Here is a 21,328-nt window from a genome sequence, read left to right as displayed (position 1 = left end):
AAGATTTCAGCAGGATTGAGCTGCTTCCAGCTGGACTATTGAAAGCAGAAGTGAGTATCCATGATCAGCGCTCTCTCTACTTCCATCTCCATAAATAATAGCCCCCTTTCTTTCCATCTTTGTTCATCTTTAGAACAGCATCTGCTAAAACCTACCTTTTAAGGTGCAATCTTCTGCTATAGTTTGGATCTTCCATGTCCCCCAAAAGCCTACCCCTGTTTTGGGGAGTCCTCAGAGAGGACCAGTCTTGGGCTTTGCTGGAAGAGGCATAGGGATTTTGCTATCAATAGCTATATTCTTGGCTTTTGCTACACCTGCTTGAAATATTTTGAAACTACCCTCAAGTTTGTCTCTATATTATAGAACTTTGGGGGATTGAGTGAGTCTAAACAGAGTTGTTACCTATCTCTAGAATGTTCTTTTAACTCCATCATTTCTTCTAATGGCTCAGTGGCCACCATTTTCTCTGCTCAGGTTGACACTTAACCATTCATGGACACCACTGACTCCAGCCAGGGATTGCAACCTTCAATTTAGTGCTGCTCAACATTTGACAAAAGCTAAAGGCAACCTGGGCACAGTGGCACTTGCCTGTAATCCCAGCACTTGGGGAGCTGAGGCAGGAGGATTGCTGAGAGTTTGAGGCCAGCCTGGGTGATATAGTGCATTCAAAGCACTGAACTATATGTTGAGACCCTGTCTCAAAACAAACAAACAAAAAAATCTAAGGGGAGAATGGGAAAGTGGTCTAACTTTTCACATAGAAGTCCAACACCTGTGCAGGGATTAGATAGACTGTGTACACTGAGTGTAGTCTCCCTAGGAACCAGGGAATCTATACTGAATTTTACTTCAGATTGACAGAGTCAGCAAAGACAGGAGATGGTGAAACTGAACAAAACAAAATGAAAAATTGGTCCCACTTGTCACTTGTTTCTTTTAATAAAGATAAATATCTTACTTTGAAGAGACATGGAGAATTTCTTTCTGGCCTTAAGGTAAAGAATGACTGGGTTGCTTTTTGGAAAAGATTTACTTCTATTTTGTAATAGAAGAAAACTCAGCAGCTCAGAGCCCTAGTTCTGTCTTCTAATGAGAGTGTGGGATCCCACCATCTGCATTTGCTGTGCTCCTCTCATCTGTATTTGTGCTTTCCCCAACCTTGAGAATCTCTGCCCACCTCCCACCTTGGCAACCAACATGCCATATAGGTCAGACCCATTTCTCCTCTTGCTTTGGTGACTGCAGCTATTGTTTTATTGATCTTCCTGCTTTTGGTCTAACTTCCCCTGCCGGTGTATTATCTACATGAGCCAGAGTAATCATATGTGTTAGTTATCTAGTGCTGTACAACAAAGTAGCCCAAAACAAACTGGTTTGAAACAGTAAACATTTATTTTACTATTTTTATTGGTCAGGGATCTGACAAGGCTTGGCTGGGTGCCCATAATTTGGGGTCTTTTTCAAAGTTGTAGTGGAGGTGTGGGCTGGGGCTGCAGTCATCTGGAGGCCAGTGGGAAATGGGTCCCCCTTCAAGCTCGTTCACAGGGCTGTTGGGATTTAAGTCCCAGCTGGCTGTTTGCTGGCCAGAGACATCAGTTCTGTTATACATGGAGCACTCTCAACGTGGCAGCTGGCTTCCCTTAGGGTGAGCAAGGCAGAGTGAGGGAAGGAATCCAGGGTAGAAGCACAGTTTTCCTGTCACCTAATCTTGGAAGTGACATTCCAGCTTTTTGCTATTTTTGTAGTACTAGGTATGGAACCCAGGACCTTCACATTGAGCTATAACCCTAGGCTTTTAAAAGATTTGAACAGGGTCTTGCTAAGCTGCCCAGGCTGGCCTCAAACTTGTGATCTTCCTATCTCAACCTCCTAGAGCTCTGGAATTACAAATGTGCACTCTGTTCGTTGTAGTTTGTTTATTAGAAGCAAGTCATTAAGCTCAGTCTGTACTCAAGGGCAGAGGACCACACCAGGACATGAATTCCAGGATGCATGTGTCGTTGGGGGACACTGGAGAGGCTGTCTACCACATCTCCTAATAGCACGGAAAGGCACATTCTTCTGCTGAAAACCCTTTAGCAGGTCTTCAGTGGCCTTCAGGCAGTGTCCACAGTCTGTAGTCCAGTTAGCACAGCTATCCAGGCCTGCTTACCATTCTGCACTTACTTTGAGAAGGTTCATTTCCAGCCCAATTATATTTTTCTGGAGAGAAAATGATGGACCCATTAAGATTCATCTTTTCTTTGTCCCAGATGACATTTTCAAAAAGTAGTACACTTACCCAAAAAGCACAAAACAGAATGCTGATCATGTCCCTAGCCTAATGTACAGTCTGGGAATCAGTCCCTGAATAGTTTTCAGTAGGCGATACCTGAAAGGTTAGGAGTAAAGACTGTCAGAAAGGCCAACACTCGTTACTCGTTACGGCCAACACTCGGCTTAGCGATGTCTGCATACATTAACTTACTCACCCCAAAACACCCTGTGCACAAGTCCTCCCCATTTCATGGGGTGAGAGAGGCAGACCAGGACTGGAATCTGGCCTGGAACCCCAGCCCTGATGTGCTAAGCATACTGCCATGGCTTGTGCATGGAGACATGATCCACAGGTCTTTCCTTGGGAAGTGATCGGACTCCTGAAAGTAGCACTTCTGACTATTGTAGTCTATATATAACATTTTATGAGAGGGGGTGGAAACAACTTTTTAAAAAGTATTTTAATATGTACTCAGATTTTATGAATTTGATAATATTATTTTGTTTTGTTGTTTATTTTATTATTTTCCATAAGTAATCCTTTGGAATACAGGCAATTTTTAAAATTTAAAGTTTCTTTGGATACAAGATCCTGATTTTGGAAGATTTTCTCAGAAACTTCTCAAGCTGATTCTTTTCTATCCTAGGAAAATATAAACAACAGTTGTTGGGAAGGGTTCATGATGGAAGGGTTCATCATTTGTGGTCTGTCTAGGGGTGATTTTTAACTTTCTTTTATCTGTTAATTCCTCATTTATTTTCCAGCCACTGTGATTATATTTTTGGAATCAAGCCAAGAAGATCACAACTGAAGGAGTGGCATGAAGATGTGGTTGATTTGGCCTCAGCTTCAAGAGCTCTCATAGAACCAGGGATGTTTTCCTTTCAGTGTTAGGAGCCTGGTTGCTGGATGGCAGCAGAGGACATTGGTGGCTGTCTTCTGGCACCTCCCAGGAAGGTGTGCCCCCTTGGGTAGGGAGCTGATAATGGATATGCTTGTTGTGAACTCTGAGCATCTATGATCCAGTAACTGAGACTCCTTTGCTGGCCCTAATCCTAAGCAAATTACTGTTAAATTGAGTTCACTATGGAATGGGCAGAAATGCAAATCAAACAATCGCTTTCCAAGTGATTGCAATTTTTTTGAAAGAAAAGAATGTCTCTAAAAGATTAGGTCCTGATAACAATAGGTGGGCCCCCTTACCCCAGAAACAAGTTTTATAGACACAGTTAGGAGCCCTGACCTTTCTGGGATTCCTGCTGTCTAATTGCCCACCTTCAGACTTGTGATCCTTATATAAGATATTACATTTTCCTTTCCTCCACCCTATTTTCTGTCCTCCAAATTCCAAATATCAGGTTTCTTTACATTTCTAAACCTATTACATTTTGGGTTTTTTGTTTGTTTTGAGACAAGGTCTCACTTTGTAGTTCAGGCTGGCCTTGAGTTTACTATGTAGGCCACACTGGCTTTGGACTTGTGGCGATCCTCCTGCCTCACCCTTTTGAGTGCTGAGATTCCAGGCCTGCTCTACCATGCCCAGAAATCTGTTGCTTCTTTAATGAACAGGTAGTAATGGTATATATTTGAAATACCGTGTGATATTTTATTTATTTATTTTTTTAATCAGATTTTATTGGTACATTTTTGATATACATGATGATCACATCATAGAGAATCTGTACTTGTACATAATACAATTTTCTTTTCCCCCATTACCCTACCCTCCTTTCAATCCCTCCTCCCCTCCCCATTTACAAAAGCTTTGTTTCCATGTTTTCCTTTTTTTCTCATTTTTTTACTTTTCTCTTCTTTCCTTTCCCCCTCTCCCTCCCTGCTCCCCTCCCCATTTGAACATTTTCTTCCTATTTCACATACCTGCTATGTACAATGTGATATTTTGATTTGTGTTTACAATGTGTAGTTATAGTGTGAAAACAGTATGTTTTCGCATACGTGTCCTTTCATGTAACAGTGAAATGATTCTTGCTAATTATCCCCCATTTTGCAATGCCAAGCAATAAAAGGGAGAAAACAAAAACAATCTTGCTCCTCTCTAAGTAGCATGAGTTCAGAGGGGCTTGTCAGAATCTAAGTGACCTATCTGCCTGTGAAAAATCTAATTTCTATTCTTCTCTTACCAGGGGAGGAAGTTTATTTTCTGGCTATCCACACTTTTTAAAGGGCTTTTAAGAAGCTAATCATCTTAGAGATCAGCCAGACACTACTGCCTGGGGCACAGAGGGCCATCCAGCCTCCTCTGGTCTTGTGGATGGAATCTGCTTAAACTCGGATATGCAAACAAACAAACAAACACTTTTAGCACATCCATCATCTTAAATATTTATCATTTCTTTGCAGTAAGAACATTCCAATCCTTTCTGCTGGCTACTTGAACTATACAGCATGTTATTGTTAACTATGTTAACTTATTGTTAACCTGCTAGGCAACAGAACAGAACTTAGTTGTCTTATCGAACTGTTACTCCGTACCCTGATTTGAGCATTGCACAAAGTATACATGCATGAAAATGTCACATGGTATCTCATAAGTATATATAATTATTATACACCAATCAAAACCAAAACTAAAACAAATAACAATCTGTTTGTACATACTTCACTACTCTTGGAAAAATAACCTTTTATATTGAATGCAGTTCTCACGTACAAGACAGCACATAATCTTCATTCAAACATAGTGGAATTAGGTCCTTGTCCTCTCTGTAGAAATAAGGAAGCAAGCCTGAGCGAGAACGAGATGTGCCCATGGACATGCGCTTCATGGCAAAGCCACGGATGGGCACAGGCTCTCACTGAAGTGAGCAGACCTCCGCATGCATGATCACTCTGCTCAGGATTTTGGCCACATCTGGATGAGTCCTTCCTCTGCCATGGCCTCCTGTCCTATTCTCTCCCCAGCTCCTGCTGCTCCTTGTGACCCATATTCATGTCTCTGATCCATGTGCGCCAGAGCTCAGCCTTGGGAATACTTGTTTCCTGGGACTTGAACAGGGTGGTGGAGGATGAAGATGTGAGGGTCAGTGTAAGGGCAGGTTAGGACACCAGATTGTAAAGGAAAACTCACTGAAGAAAGTTTACTTAGAATGAGAAAAGAGATCACAGGAACTTATTTACTGTTGATAAATACCATATATGTCCCAAATGTCATAAAATAACACATTTTTAATGAATTGTCACACCTCTGAATCCTTGCATCTTGAAGAATTCTGCATCTTGGTGGTGATTTGTGTGTTCATCAAGAACTTTGTGCTTCTGTAGGACAAGACACATTAAAATCCCCGACTTGCAAACTGTTACCCCCAGGTGGATAGATTGTGGCTTCACATAGAGTTATCCTAGCTATGCTGATGATTCTTATAAAACAATGCCATGGCATGTGGCTTCCATTAAATTGAGAAAAAGTATGCTTCATTTATAATTAAATACACCACATTTTAAACCTGTTTCCTATGGTTCTCTTTTGACTAAGCATCAGTGACCATTGCTTCCTCACCTTAATTATCTTGACTGGGAGTATTTTCCATTGACCTCCTGGTTCCATGCTCTTCATACCTTGCTACTTCTCTATACACTCATGGCACTGCAGGAAATGGTGGAGCCTTTGGGTCAGCACACAGAGGATTAGTGTAGGAGGCAGGGGAGCAGTGCAGGAAGCCATTCTTTCCCACACAGAGAGGGCTAGAGTTGCGTTGACTTCCATGGAACTGACTGAAACCATGAAAATACATTTCCTGCCCCACAGCTCATATTAAGCATGTCCCTAAGATAGCTTCTCATTAGCTGGATCCTTAAATGCCTGCAGTCGTGCCAACACCTGCCAACATGAGGGGCAGAGTGGGCAGCAGCAGGAGACAGCTTTGGAAGCTGTTTGCTATGAAAACATCATTAAAAAAATCTTACAGAGGTAAGACTGTGGAAATATAGTACTCTAGTTCTGCCCAGGGCAGTGGAAGGAGCTTATGTGAGTGCTGGGAAGGTCCCATTGGTTCACAGTTGTCATGACTTGTGGAGTGGGGGAGATGGTGGTTATATGTGTGGGTACACTGGGAGCAGGATGTGTGTTATGCATTGTGCTGTGTCCTTCCCAAATTCATACATTCAGATGTTGGCGCTCCACCCCCAGTGACTCAGAATGAGACATATTTAGAGACAGGGCCTTTAAGGATCCCTAATTTAGCATCACTGATGTCCTTATAAGAAAAGATTAGGGCACAAGGCCATATGCACACATGCATGCACGAACTCGCACTGGATGACCAGGTGAGGACACAGGAAAGACAGCTCTCAGCAAGTAGAGGAGAGGCCTTAGAAAGGACTGACTTGCCTGTATCAGACCTCAGACTTTCCATCTCCAGAGCTACAAAAGTATACTTTTCTGTGTAACCCTCCTGTTCTAAGGTGCTTTTTGGGAAAGTACAGGAGGCTTGTAGAGTGGGGGCTTGGGATGTGTCTGCAGGGCTTCAGGTAGGAATGGATACTTGCAGGAGAGGTCAGTCAGTTTAGTTTTTAGAAGTATTTTGTGGTCTACTAAACACACAAGGTAGGAAAACATAATCCTTGCCCCCTTTAACTTATGTTCTAGTGGGAGAATATGTAAACACATAAACAAATATCATGACTGAAAATAAAATCTATATGCAACAATAAGAATACACTTCAGGTGTGGGGTGGAGGTGCCAGGGGTGAGGTTTCTTTAGGGATCAGAGACTTCTGAGGGCTTGATCACCAAGAGGGCCATAGGTACCTAAAAGAGGCACCAGCAGAGGCCACCAGGAGTGCCATCCCAAGGGAGAAGGCAGCTATGCCAGTGTGCTGGTGTGGAAACCTCCGCATTATGCAAGAGGTTCCTGAGCTCCGGGGAACCATGGAGGCCCAGGAGGATGGTCTGTGGCAAAGGCAGGGCCAGTGCTGAAGAGCTCCTTGCTATGAGCATGAAGAGCTTGGGCTGAATGCAGGGACCAAGGCTCTTTAAAGCCTGCTGTGTAGAGCCTGATAGCAGAAAGCTAGAGTCAAGATGAGGAGACCTATTTGAAGACTGTGAAGATGTCTGTGTGGGTAAGGCTGGGCCTTGTCTTAGTTATTTTTTTCTTGTTGTTGAGACAAAATACTCAACACCCACAAGTTAAAGGAGAAAAGATTTATTTATCTTACAGTTTATGGAGGCTTTAGTCCATAACTGGCTGGCTCCAAGGCAGGGTGGCACATGGCAGAGGGGCAACTGTTCATGGCAGTGGGTGGAAGACAGCAAAAGCAACCAAGGGAATAGAGGGAGAGAACTCTTTCTGTCCTTTATATTGCATGCAGGCTACCTGCCCTAGGGCAGGTGTAGCACTCACACCCATAATCCCAGCACTGGACCATGAATCAATCACAAACTCCAGATGTAGCCACCTCGGAAAGCACCCCCCCGCCATGACTGCATGAGGCTTAGAGGGGACATACAGACACAAGCCATAATGGACCTAGACTCTCTGGGCGTGTGGGCAGGTGGACAATGAATTTGAGATGTTTTGAAAGTAGTGCTCACAAGATGGCCCACAAACTGGCTATGTGGAGTTTGAAAAGTAGGAGGCTCACAGTTGATGCAGTTATCCTTTAGGCAGCTAGGTGAACTGCGGTGCCCTCACCACGGTGGATGGTGATGCCCTCGCTGAGGTGGAATTGGTAGGAAAAAGGAACTTAGAGTAAAATCACAGAGCGTAATGAAAGATATTCAGGCCACCTTGTGAGGTCCCCTTACCCTTACTGACATTGAGCCAGCTGCCAGACTTGCAGGTAAAACTGCCCTATGTCACCTAGACCCAACCATGCCACATCAGACATGGGACATGGATGTGAATGGAGCAGATCTACCCCTCCACAGAACTGGGAGAAATCAAGAATGTTTGTCATCTTAATCTTTACCTTTTGTTATGCAGCAAAACTAGCAGATATAACCTTATATGCTTATAATGAAAAGTAAAGGATTTGAGAGGAGTAGAGCAGTAGGGACAGTGTTGGGCATAGTTCAATCAGTGTGTTACAATGTATTGTATTAGTCTACAATAAGTGGTAAACCAGTGCAGTGGAATACATTACAGCATGTGAACATTGGGTTGCAGATGTGGATTCTCCTCCACTGAAGTTTATAACTTCTTTTTTGACTTTGTTTTCCACTGTGAGTGCTGCCTTGGCAAGGAGCTCCATGAGTGTGGGTTTACAGAATAGTATGGTGCCTGCTTTGACAGGTCACTGGGCATTTTCTATGTTAATTTCTTAGCTTGTGACACCTATCATGGATCACGTAAATTTCTGTGTGGCACAGATTTAGATTTCAATTTGTTATCTAATATTTTTCTCCTATCTAGAATCCTGGGCATATGCTAAGCCTCCCTGCTGTTTCTCTTGATCACTGGTGGTTTTCCTGTTTACCCTTTTGAGGAAGTGTGGTTAGCACCATGCAGGTCCTGGCCTCACACAGGTACTTCAGTGTCATACCCAGCTCTATGTGAGTGTTAAAATCATATTTCTATGGGTGATAAAGCCCCACTTCTATGCCACAGACCTGGCCTCCTCTTTGGTAACTGCTGGGCTGCTTTGGAGTCAGCTTGAACTCTAAGCTTCTCTAGTTTTGAGAGTATTCTTTATCCTTTTCCTTTTTCTTCCCTCTCCTTTCCTTCCTTTCTCTTCCCTTCTCTTTCCCTTCTTTCTCCCCTGCCCACTGTTCTTTTCTAATGCAAGGGTTTGAACTCAAGGCCTTGCACATGCTAAGCACATGCTGTATCACTAAGCTGTATCCCCAGCCTTCTTTTTCTATTCTTTTCAGCTAGGCTATGTGTTATGGTTTGTGTCTAGATGTTCCCCCAAAGCCTCATGTGGTCATAGGTGGGGCTTTTCAGAGATGGCTGGATCTAGGGTTTGTGCTGCTAGGATTGAAGATGTGATGCTAGGATCCAGTCATGATGCAATGCTAGGATTAAGGCTGCCCTACACTTGCTGTGATTACTACGCGCCCTAAGGACATGTAGCCTGGAAAAGACATAGGGACAGAAAGAGGGCTGCTACTTGTCACTTGTTGCTTGCTGCTTTCTTCATCACTACTTTGTTGCCTTCTGCCTGCCACGAACTATTTCTTCTCTGTGATGCCCCTCTGCTATGCCACCTTGCCTTGAAGCCAGCCAACTATGGACTAAAACCTCTATGAACTGTGAGATAAATTAACTTTTCCTCCTTTGACTTTGGGTGTTGGGTATTTTGTCTGAGCAGTGAGGGAGAAGTAACCATGACAGTATGCATATTTAAAATGTTAGATTTTAGTCCATGGGTTGTGTCTTCACGGTGATAGGAAATCCAAATTTGTTCCCTAGCTGGAAGGTGCCAGTAATCTCTTTCTGGGCAAATCTAATGGGTCTTTCTTCTCTTTGAATTCAGGGAAAAGTGGTTTCCAAAAACTGATTTGAGCTGAAAGATATTTTTAACCCAAGCTATCTTTGCAAGACTGGCTCAGAGTGTTCTTGTAGTTATGTCCCTGAGAATATTCTTTGCTCATCATTTAAAAAATTGTTTCCATTGTCTAAATGAGTTAAGCCATATGTCTGATAATAAATCTTTTCATACTGAAAAACTCATGTCAAAACTTTAGTTTTTTCCTCAATACTGTGTCCCTCCGGTTCCACCTTGAGAAGCTTTCTTTTTTGGAGGGGTTCCATGTGGTTGTCACCCACATCTTAGATGATATGCCCGTGCTTCTTTATTTTATTTTTCAGTCTCAGATGTTGCTTACTCACTACCCATCTTGAATCATGAGCATTTTCTGCCTTTTATTATCCACTTTCTCCTTCCTGTTCCTTCTCACTAAATACAGTAATTACATTATTTCTTGTTATTTTATTGATTGACTTAAATGATGCACTTAAACCTCTAATTCCTGTTCCAGTTACTTTATGAAGCATCTTGACTCCACTCAATATGAGATTAAAACATTAAAGTCAGAACTCTTCCCCTATGCTATGCACCCTGCATTATCTGTCCAACTTCCTGCTGTTGTACTTCTACGCTTAGGTAATGAAAATTGGTAAGGTTTATATTCTGCTCAGAACCATATGTTCAGGTCAAAGTTTGACACTAAAAGTTGAAAAGAGTTCAGCCTCAAAATCATAATTTTATGTCAATACTATTCACAATTTAGGCAAAATGATGTACAAAGGTTATATATTTTTCTTCATTGCTTCAGTGTACTGCTAGTGTAAAACAGTCCTGCTAACCCACTTCCTGGGCCCCCTTCTGTCCTTCTCAGACAGGAGCTTTCTTTCTGTCAACAAATTCCTCCTACTCTTAAAAAAATGAGTCCTGCTCAAATCATCAAATATTATCCTCCTTTTACTATCACCCAAATCTGCTTTCTTTTTCGACCGTGATTATCTGTAGAGTGCTTGCTTTTGCCCCACTGCAGTAAATATCTGTGGCCTTCCCAAAAGAAAACATGCTTTAAGAATTTGTTTGTGTATTCCTTAAACACCTGATTAGCATTTGTTTTTCCAGGTTCCATTGTAGCTTGGGGGAATGACAATGGAAAAAGCAGCCCCCAGTCCCAGTGCTCTTTTGTCCCTTCCTCTGGAGGGAAGGTACCAGTGGGCTGGCCAGGAGGCCACGCTCGCCGAGTTGGCTGTGGTGTTGTGAGGAAGGTGGTGATAGCTTCTGCGTGGGCTCTGTGGCTTTGACTGCGGTGATTAACGCAGGTCTTTCTGGGATGCTGAGCTGCCCACTTCTTTTACTCTAAAGATCTATTTCTCCTCATGTGTCTGATTTCTGTGGGCTCGAGGCAGAGGGGAGTCAGTGTGCCCACCCCATAAGGCCAGAGTCCTTGCACACTGCTCCACAATGCTTGGGGCTGCTCTGCTTGGGGCTGTGTGGACGCAGTGTCAGTGTCCTGCAGACGGCACCACCTATCTGGCCCCAGCAGTGGCCCTGCCCGCTACAGCTTCCTCTGCAGAGCGAGGGGTGCAGAGTAGCTTTCACACCTGGCGTTGGGACGAAGTGAAACTTTTGCTAAAGTAGATTCAGCCTGGCCAACCTGGTAGTTTTCTGAGATGGGCAGAACAAGGCTGGCGATTTTGGTGTGGTATCACATTTGTGCAAGACTTGGCTTATTGTCCTCTTTCGGGATCTGAAACAGTTCCAGTGCCAGAAAAGATGGGAAGAGCTGACCTCAAGAATGTTACAGAGAACACGGTTTATGGGTTTCAGAGTTTTCTTTCAGAAAAGAATGATTTCTTTTAGGGAGGAAAAGAAAACTCAAGATGAAATTATTACGAGTGAGTTTTTTTAACTGGTAATTTCTATGCCCTCCAAATTTTGTTTGATAAATGTGGCTAATTTTTAGAATCAGAGAAAATCTATGTTTAAACCAAATACTAGATTAGGATTAAACAAAAATAATAAATTTGAGTTCTGGATTTGAATAAGTAGGAGACACATGTACATGAATTTAACTCTTGCTTTTGCACATTTTCCCACAAAGCTACAGAGAGTATAGTAATGAAAAAAATAACAAAAAACAGATTTTCTTAACTGTTAGGAAACATTTGCCTTGGGTTTGCCTGAGTTAATACAAACAAACATTTATTTATCCACTTATTTAAATAATTATTTTATTTTTGACTAATATGTATCAATTGTACATACAAATGGTGTTCAGTGTGATTTTCCACACATGTACATGGTATACACTAATCAAATCCATCCTCCTTCTATTCATCTTCTCCTCCTCCCTCCACAAACTTCCTGAACTAGTCATTACTGTTCTTCTTTCAGTCAACTTATTTTTTTAGCTTCCACTTATGAGAAAAAACACACAGTATTTATCTTTCTGTGTCTGGCTTATTTCATTTAGCGTAATGTCCCCCGGCTTCCCCCTCAGTGCCAGAATTTCTTTGTTCTTTATTGATGGCTAATATGCCATTATGTATATATGACACATTTTCTTTATAAATTCCTCTGTTGAAGGCCGACAAGTACATGAAAAAAATGCTCAGTAACATTAGTGATCAGGGAGATGTGAATCAAAACAACAGGGAAATATGTACCATCTCATCCCAGTTGGGATGACCATCAACAAAGAACAAAAAGTAACAAATATTGGTAAAGATGTGGAGAATAAAAAGAACTCTTCAGTACTGTGGGTGAGAATGTGAATTAGTGTAGTAGCTATGGAGAGCAGTGTGGAGGTTCCTCAAACAACTAAAAATAGGCCTACCATGTGATCTGACTATCCCACTTCTGAGTGTATGTCCAAAGGAAACAATACGAAAAGTGTTTTCAAAGAATAAGAAATGGTAAGAGAGACAGGGCCTCAAAGATCCCTCCTTCAAAGGCCGAGGGCAGCTCTGCCCACCTATCAATTAGGGCCTTGCTGGTTTGTACCCAACCTAGAACTACATGTCTTGAGGAGATTACAGCTCCCTCTCTGGAAGGGCTTTACTCGCCTTCAGAAGAGCCACTCAGGCCAGAGCCCTTTCTCGTCTTGGTTTTCCAAATTAACATGTATCTCAGGAAGAGTGCAGAACTGCATGCCTGGCTTTGCTGGTGCAGATAGATGGCAGGATCACCCCTTATGGATGTGGACACAGTGCCAGCTTGTAGTGAATGGTGCCCTGGGATGTCAGGGACACACCCCTCTACAGATGGGCTGTTGCCCTGGCCACCGCCTCTGCTACGTGCCACAGATGGAAGCTGGGCTCATTCACAACCTGCATGGGTGTTATAGATATTTACTCAGCCCAGTATGATCCAAATTAACAACAGCTATCCTTAGCTGCTGATTTTGTGTGACAATTCTAGTGGAGCATGGGCCTTCCAGCCTGGCACTCTAATGGTATCTGTCTGTTCTTAGGTAGAGCAGAGACATGAAAAAGTCCTTCCTTCCCACATCATTCAGCCTAGGAGCTGCATGTATGGCCTGCGGCAGCCCAGCTTCTCCATCAGGAGCCTCTGAAGCACCAGAGAAAGCTGAGAGGCTGACAGGGCAGGGTTAGGTTGGAATTCAGGTCTCATTTTACACACTGCTTAGAGTCTTTGCAAATTGGAATTTCCTTTACACACCCATTGTAAAGGGATAATCATAATTGCTTGTATAATTCTGTTTATTCAGTGGAGAGATTGCACTGGTAAATGTCACTCAGAATCCAACTCTGTTCCTTTCTAAGGAGTGAGGCACTAATACAGAACCTGCAGGTTGTGTTGCTCTCTGTGAAACTGAGTGGGGATGGCTCACCCCATCCTGAGCCCATGGGGTGTTGGAGAAGGGCCTTCCCATTCAGCAGAGGTCTAGAGCAATGACAAGTGTCTCTATGTTGTAAAGGCACTCACAAAGGTAGAAGAAAGTTCTGTAGAACAGAGGCAGGAATAGACCAGAGTGCGGCTGCACTGGGTTACTCAGGCAAACCTCCTGAGTGTACTGCTAAGGCCCATCCCGCCAGACACATTTTAGGTGCTCATAAATTTTGCTGTACAAAGGCACATCAGTGATCTTCAAGATATTAGCAGGAACTGCAGGAGACAGAGGTGCTCTGGAAGCCCAGGTAATCTGAGGAGCACTGAGTAGACAGGATGAAGTAAGCTTTTGTTCTAAGTTCTCCAAGCCTCCAGGCATCACAAAGTCCCAAATGGAGACAACTGTGTGCTCTTCCTCTGTCTCTCAGTACTGTCCCTTTGGAAGAAGGGACTGAGATCTTTAAATACTAGAGCACCCAAGGAACATACATTTGGGACAGAGCAATGCAGCTGAGCCTCCTTATTTCATAGGTGAAAGAGGCTCTTTGGTCTAATAAGAGGTGACATTTTAGAGTCCAAGAACAGGCTGGAATTCTACCCTTTTTTGGCTCTTGTGATGTTGAAAAGTCATGTCTGTTTACCCATTTTCTTGTTGGAGTAAGGGAATAGTTGAGCAATGATCTGTAACTTTTACTCAGCAGGCAGTTGAGTGCCTAGAATAAAAGGTTCAATAAATGGTAACTCTTAAATTATAATTGGAAAACTGAGTCTTGGTGAGTACCAAGGTCACCCCGCCAAGCGAGGGGCAGGGTCAAGTGGGTCCTCAGCAACATTCCTGTCACCAGACTAAGCTGACTGATAATAGGAATTGGATGTGGATATATTTCCTTCATAAGCATAACAGATCAAGTAGAAGTTACCATATGTTTCTGTTTCACAGAAGAATGAAGTTAATGGATGTATATCAGGGATCAAACCTAAGATTTAAAGACTGATTGCTGAGTACGAGCAGCTATAAAAGATGTCTAGGTTGGTATTTCAGCATTCCTGGGGCAGCACAAACCACCCATTGGTCACATCTGGTCTCCATCAGATCTGAAGTGTTACATAAACACACACAGTTTATAAGCTGAGGAGGCTCTATTGAGAACAGTCAGGCTTTGGCCTGTTTAAGCTCTGCAGACAGGGCCCAGGAGACTACTTGACAGCCCTGTGCACGTTCTCCCAGGCGACAGAACTCTCTGCTACCATCAGGACCTGGGGGACAGATACCACACTCACCTGTCCATTTCAGCTGCCCTCGTGTTTAACACACCTGGATGTTCAGCCTTCCAAAAACAGTTCTGGGTACAGATACCTGGCAGAATTTAGTTCAGAACTTAAAGATCAAAATGCTTCAGTGATTCTGCATTCCATCCACTAACCTACTGACCCATCCATTAATCCATCCACCTATCTACCCACTCATCCATCCATTGATCCAATTGTCCATCCAACTGTCCACCCACTCATCCACCCATCGACCCACCCATCCTTCTGTTCACCCACCTATCCACTCCACCTCCTGTCTTTTTTTTTCTGGTTTTTCTCCGGTACTGGGAATTGAACTCACGACGTTGTGCTTGCCAGGCAAGCTCTGTGCCGCTGAGCTAAATCCCCAGCCCCCACCTCCTGTCTTTTGCCCACTTACTCAGGAATACAAGCTCCATGGATGTGAAAGACACTGGTCTAGGCACAGGGAATCTATCAACAGACAAGTCAGACATGAAACTGACCTTGTGCCACTTGTAGCTTTAAGTGACTGCACAGTTATTCAGTGGCCAGAGTAACGAATTCACCAAAGAAAGACCACAGAATGCTCTGAGCATGTCATAGGAGATGTGTCCTAACTTGGTGGCCAGAAAAGACTTCCTTGAGCTCAGAGAGAAAGCCTGGGACAGCCTTGAGCCAGCTCTGCCTCCATACCCACCTTGGCACCTGCAGCTTTGCTAGTGTTCTTGGAGTCTTGCAGGTTTCCCTGTTCACTCATTTCTCAGTGACAGAGCTTCCAACACAATGCTCTCCCCCCTCTTGGTTAAAGGCATTAACAGTTTCCTAGGATCAAGGCTAATTAAAGGACTGAATCTCAGAAAGTTCTCTTCTGGCACAGTGAAAGACAAAGGGAACACTCGGGCATTTTCTGCACACCATTCTCCTTCCCTGGAATCCTTCCTTCTTAGGCCACATCTCTAAGGCTATCAGACTGACATCCCTTCCTGGGTATCAAGACCCTGATCACACCATTGTGTATGATTTGTTCCTAAAAGGAATGAACCCACACGAATATTCTCTATTCCCACTCTCATGGACACTCACACGAGGTGAGTCCAAGCCCAACCTCCCTTCCATACTTCTGACCCAGCTAAGACACACCAGGAAAAGAAATCTCCCTGCTCCTGGCTTCTAGGGTGCAGGGTCATTTTACAAACACAGAAACCCAAGAGTGTGCTGCTTGTTTTTGGAGAGGCCTGACTGCAGCCAGGCAGGCTGGGGCCGGATGGGACCATTGCCTCTGTTCTCAGATGCTTGGCTGTAATTACACATAGGAGGTAATTACACTGGTCTTCTTTCCACTCTCCAAGGCTGTGCCTAGATCTCAAGAAAAAGACACTTAGGCTTTGCACTAGGGTATAATTTCTTTGTAGGGACAGTGTTGTTATGTGACTCCCAATCTGGCTACCTGTGCTGTGGCCACTCATTTCCTGTTGCAGAGAGTAACAATTACATAGCCAGGGGCGGCCTTGGTGGGTATGTTCTTCTCTAGGACACTATTTTGTGAGATAGAGGTGAGGTTCTCTGTTTGCGAAAGCAACTTTTCATATAAATAGTCCAGGCTCTTCCAAGGATTATTTGCATAGGAAGTAGAAGTTTCTGTGTCCAAGGGGTCCTGCTATGTGCCAAAGGGATGACAGGTCAGCAACACAAGGGGAGATGGGAAGGGCGGAGGCCGTGTACTCCACACTCCTACCCAGCCATGGAAAAGCAGCAGTTTGTCTGTAGGGGAGGTGGCCTCACAGCCAGGCCATCAGCAAGTGGAACCAAGGACAAGTTGTGTCTTGACTTTTTTATTTTTTGAGCTTAAAAGTATTATTTTACCTAAGTATTGCGATTAGACACTGATTAGTTTGCAAGACAAGCCCCACACTCTTGGCCACGCAGGGAGGGATGGGTGGCTCATGTCACCCTTGCAAGGTGTAAACACGAAGGACCAGAAAGGTGCCCCTCCCACTTAGGTTACTGAGATGTAACTGACAAATAAAACTTGTATTTATTTAAGGAGTACAGGAGGATGATTTGATTCATCCTGGTTCATGTATGTTTCTGTTCACAAACAATTGAGCTTACCAGCAGAAGCATTAAGAAAAAATTTACTTCCATTCATGGTCTCTACATCAGGTGAGGCACACACAGTGACCATCTTCCCTGCTCTGACACATGGCCATGGCTTCCTCTTGTTGGGATTGTGGATGCAGAGAGACCTGTGCACACTTGCTGTGAAGATTTTCTGTGAGCCTTTTAGCACATACAGCACTTTACAGTATTACTCAGTCCAGCATGGCTCCAAGAAAGTGCAGAGCAAGCAGGATGGTAAAAGAACACGCAGAGGGGTGATGAAGTTGACAAGAATGTGCAGAACAAGAATGGTTAAAAAGAAGGTTTTGAAGAAACTAACCACTGAATTGAAGAAGGAAATTGTAGAGCAGTGTGAGTGTGGTATTTGTGTGACGATCTGGGCTCAGAGTAGAAGATGGCGAAGTCGAGAGTCTCGACTATTTTGAAGAATAAAGATACTCTTGAAGGAGCTGATGTGGAAAAAGGAGTAATGATGTTAACCAAGCCGAGGACACAAGGGCTGGAAGAGGTGGGAAAACTCCTTTAGTGTGGTTGAATGAGGAACAGCTGGCAGGGAATAGCATTAGTGAAGCTGTAAAGCCAGGAAATTGCACAGCGATTCACTGTAAGAAAACCCCTCCACAAGTGGAACAGGTGATGAAGGTAGATCCAGTAGAGGGTGGTTTGATAAATTCCACCAGAGAAGTGGCCAGTGTGATAGGACATGGTGAGGATTCTAGTTCTGAGAAGGCCACTGCAGAAGCCTTGGAGAAAGAATTTGTGGAATTCATGAAGGCGGAAGGATACATAGCTCAACAAGTGTTCTCCTGTGATGGAACAAGGCTCTTCAGGGAGAAGATGAGGAACAGAGCCCATACATGCAGAGGGAAAAGCCACTCTTGGGGCACAAGCCCGTGAAGCACAGGTTGACTTTTTGCTGTGTGCAAATGTAAGTTCTACTCTGAAGATGAAGGGACTACTAGTGACCATTCCCAGATGCCTCCTGTGCTCAAGGAACAGAATGTGAACAAGACCAGTCAGCCTGTCATGGGGGAGACAATGTGCAAGCTTTGGTCACAAGGCAATTGTTTATGGGATGGTTGCACAAGGTAATCACACCCTTCATTAAGAAATATCTTTCTGATAGCCAACTGCCTGAAAGGTGCCTTCTGATGAACAATGTCCCTCACATCCTCCAGCCTTGGCTGATGATATGGATTCTGGGTATGACTTCAGAAAGGTCAAGTTCCTCTCCTAAACATGACACCTCTTCTGCAGCCCAGGACCGGCAAGTGATCTGCAGCTTCAAGAGCCTGTACGGGGAAATGTCACGTACTAGTCCTTAAACTCAGGAATGTGGCCAAATGGATCACTGAATGTGGAGAAATGTGGCCAAAATGGATCACTGAATGTGACTTTGAAGGGTCTGATGCACAGGGAGTGGGGGAGATTGTGTCCATGGGTAAGAGAATGGGTATGGATGTCGATGGTGGGGACATAGAGGAGCTTGTTGAGGACCATAAGGAGGAGCTGATGGTAGAAAAACTTGCTGAGCACCAGAGTGAGCAGCGGAAGGCTGTTGCTGAGGAGCATCCGCTGGGGGAGAGGAAGACAGAGAGGGGTTAGCAGTGATGTGATGACATCCACTATGGACAAATGGAATGAGTGCCAGGATCTCTTTTTGAATCACCATTCCAACATAACTGTAACGGAGTGTTGAACCAGATGGATGATAACGTAGTCGCTAATTTCCAGAGGATTATGCAGTGCAGGTAAATGCAAGTGACATTAGACAGATTTCTCATCAAAACTAACCCTGTGGTTAAGAGACAAAGAAGAATATTTGATAGATATTATTAATAATAGCATGCTGTGCATTAGATGTCTAGAACATAGTCATCTTACACCTGAAAATTTATAATTTGGTGGAAAGCTTTCCATTTTTCCTGCCTCCCAGAACCTAGTAACCATTGCTGTACTTTCTGTTTCTGTGACTTCAATTTCATTAACCTGGAGGACACAGTGCTACATGGAATCAATCAAGGTAGACACAGAAAGAAATCCCTCAAGAGAGCTGTTCTTGGGATACAGATCTGAGAGTCGTTTCCATACCCACCCTCTGTTGCAGGGAGGAGGCTGAGCTGGGAGGTGAGCTGGAGAGTCCTGGGAGGGGGCAGCCGAGTGCCCAATGTCCAACAGCCTCTTCTTGGGGCAAGTGTGGCTGATCATAGGGCTGCACCTCCACTTCTCAAAGGTCCTGAGACATGGAATGTGACCTGAAATCTGAGAGCCAGAAGGGGCCCTGTGACCCATTTTACACTGGGGTCACTTTCTGAAGGAAAGGCCATTACTGTGTGCTCTCCTTGAAGCCTGCTTAAGGGACTTGGGCTGGTTTTATTTGTGTTCATTGTATGAGGCGGACCAGGTCAGGAAAGCAATCTACCCCATAGCTGGTGGTTCTGTTCCTATTCTATGCAGCCCCAAGCTGAAGATCAACAATCTATGCTATAGTGAGCCCTGGTCAGGTCCTTCCTGGGGAGGCAGGCAGAATGACCACTTTGCTAACTTCTAGCATATCATTTACAGGAGGTCTTGGTTCTATGTAGGAACTGTAGCTCTAGGTGAAATACTTTTTAGCTCACAGACCTCTCTCTTCCACATTTCCCTTTCTCTTCTCCCTTTTTCTATGTTCCCTAATCTGGAAAATTTTGGAAATTCTCTGACCATTGTACAGTCAAAGCATTTACACTAAAAGTAACCATAATATTTCCTTCATTTCTCCAAATGAATTGGACTCCATTCATTTGAATAAAGGGCCAATTATTTCTCTGATGAGACAAAGAAAGAGATAACAGATACCAAGGAACTGCTTAAAACCAAGCCAGTTTTTTAAAAAAGAGTAGGAATATTTTATTGGGGAAAAGGAATGGGGAATAAGAATAGCTCTGGAGGAACAGGAGGGGTCCCGAATAGGTTACTCCCAAACCAGTGTTTGATTGTCAACTTTGTAATTTCATTTCAAAGTATCATTGGGGTTTGCTTTCCAGATTTAATGTCCTTCCTAAGTCATATCCTTTGGCTTTGATTTATTGGCCATGGTTCATCATTATAGACAGTCTCTGTCTGCCACTGGTGGACTTGATAGACACATGAGTTCCCAGAAGTATGGGATCTTAGAATAATGGACAACCTTTAAATAAAATAAATTCATCTTTGTGAAAAGATGAATATCAGCCATCATTTGGTGGGGGGATGGCTTATTATATCAGCCATCTTTGTCTGGTTTTATTACGGACAAGGAGTGACTTTATGACTGAAGGCCTCTGGTCCTGTGTGGTGCCAGACCATTAGCCTAAAGCAAGGATGCTGGAGAGGTGTTGGCCTCAGGGCCAGCTCCAGCTGATGGCCAGCTGCTGAGTGGAGCAGTGTTGAGAAAGATTCTGAAATGGAACACAGGTTCAAAGGTTAATTAGTGGTGTCCAGTGCTGTGGTTGGAATATGCGTTGTCCCCCTCAAATTCACGTTGGAGGTTAATCCCTGCTGGGAGAGAGTGGAAACTCAGTCTGGCTATGGTGTTTAAGTGGGGCCTGAAGAGGTGATTAGGGACAGGCAATATCATCAGGATGGAGGCCCTGTGACTGCATACTGGCAGCTTCCTGAGAAGGGGGAGAGAGACCAGCAGAAACACACGTCCCCTTTCTCATCAGCAAGATGGCCATTATCAGCTATAAACCTCCAATCCTGGGCCAGAACCATGAGCCAAAATAAACTTTTCTCCTTCATAACTTACTCTGCTTGTGGTCTTGTGTTATCAGCAACAGAAAATTCACCAATACATCTGACCTGGGCATTGTGATTTTTAAATATGCTAAAAAATTCTTTGCATTCCTCTCACTGAAAGGTGGAATCTAACTCCCCTCTGCTGGAATATGGGTTGGATTTAGTAACTTGCTCTGAGAAATATAATATGACTTTTAAATCATCCTTGGAGCCCTGCTATAGATGATTTTTTGGCTTCTTTTATTTGTTTTTTTTTTCCAGTACTGGGAATCAAACTCACGACCTTGCACTTGCCAGGCAGGCCCTGTGCCGCTGAGCTAAACCCCCAGCCCCTTTTTTGGTCTTTTTGAGACAGGGTTTCACTATGCAGTTCAAGCTGGCCTTGAACTCACTTTGTAGCCCAGGCTGGCCTCAAACTTGCTGCTATCCTCCTTGCTTTAGCCTCCTTAGTGCTGGGATTACAGGTGTAGATGATCTTTTTAACGTCATTGTCTCTCTTGCTGTGCAGATTTTCAGTTTGGTGCAATCCTAATTGTCCAGTTGTGCTTTTGTTGCTTGGACTTTGAGACGTTTTCCAAAAACTCTTTGCCTATGCCAGTGTCTTGCTGTATTTCCTCTACATTTCCCTTACAGTAATCTCAC

This window comes from Chinchilla lanigera, unplaced genomic scaffold, assembly GCF_000276665.1.
Source record: "Chinchilla lanigera isolate Chin_1 unplaced genomic scaffold, ChiLan1.0 scaffold00114, whole genome shotgun sequence".
Classification (NCBI taxonomy): Eukaryota; Metazoa; Chordata; class Mammalia; order Rodentia; family Chinchillidae; genus Chinchilla; species Chinchilla lanigera.
Note: the sequence above shows the minus strand (reverse complement) of the source record.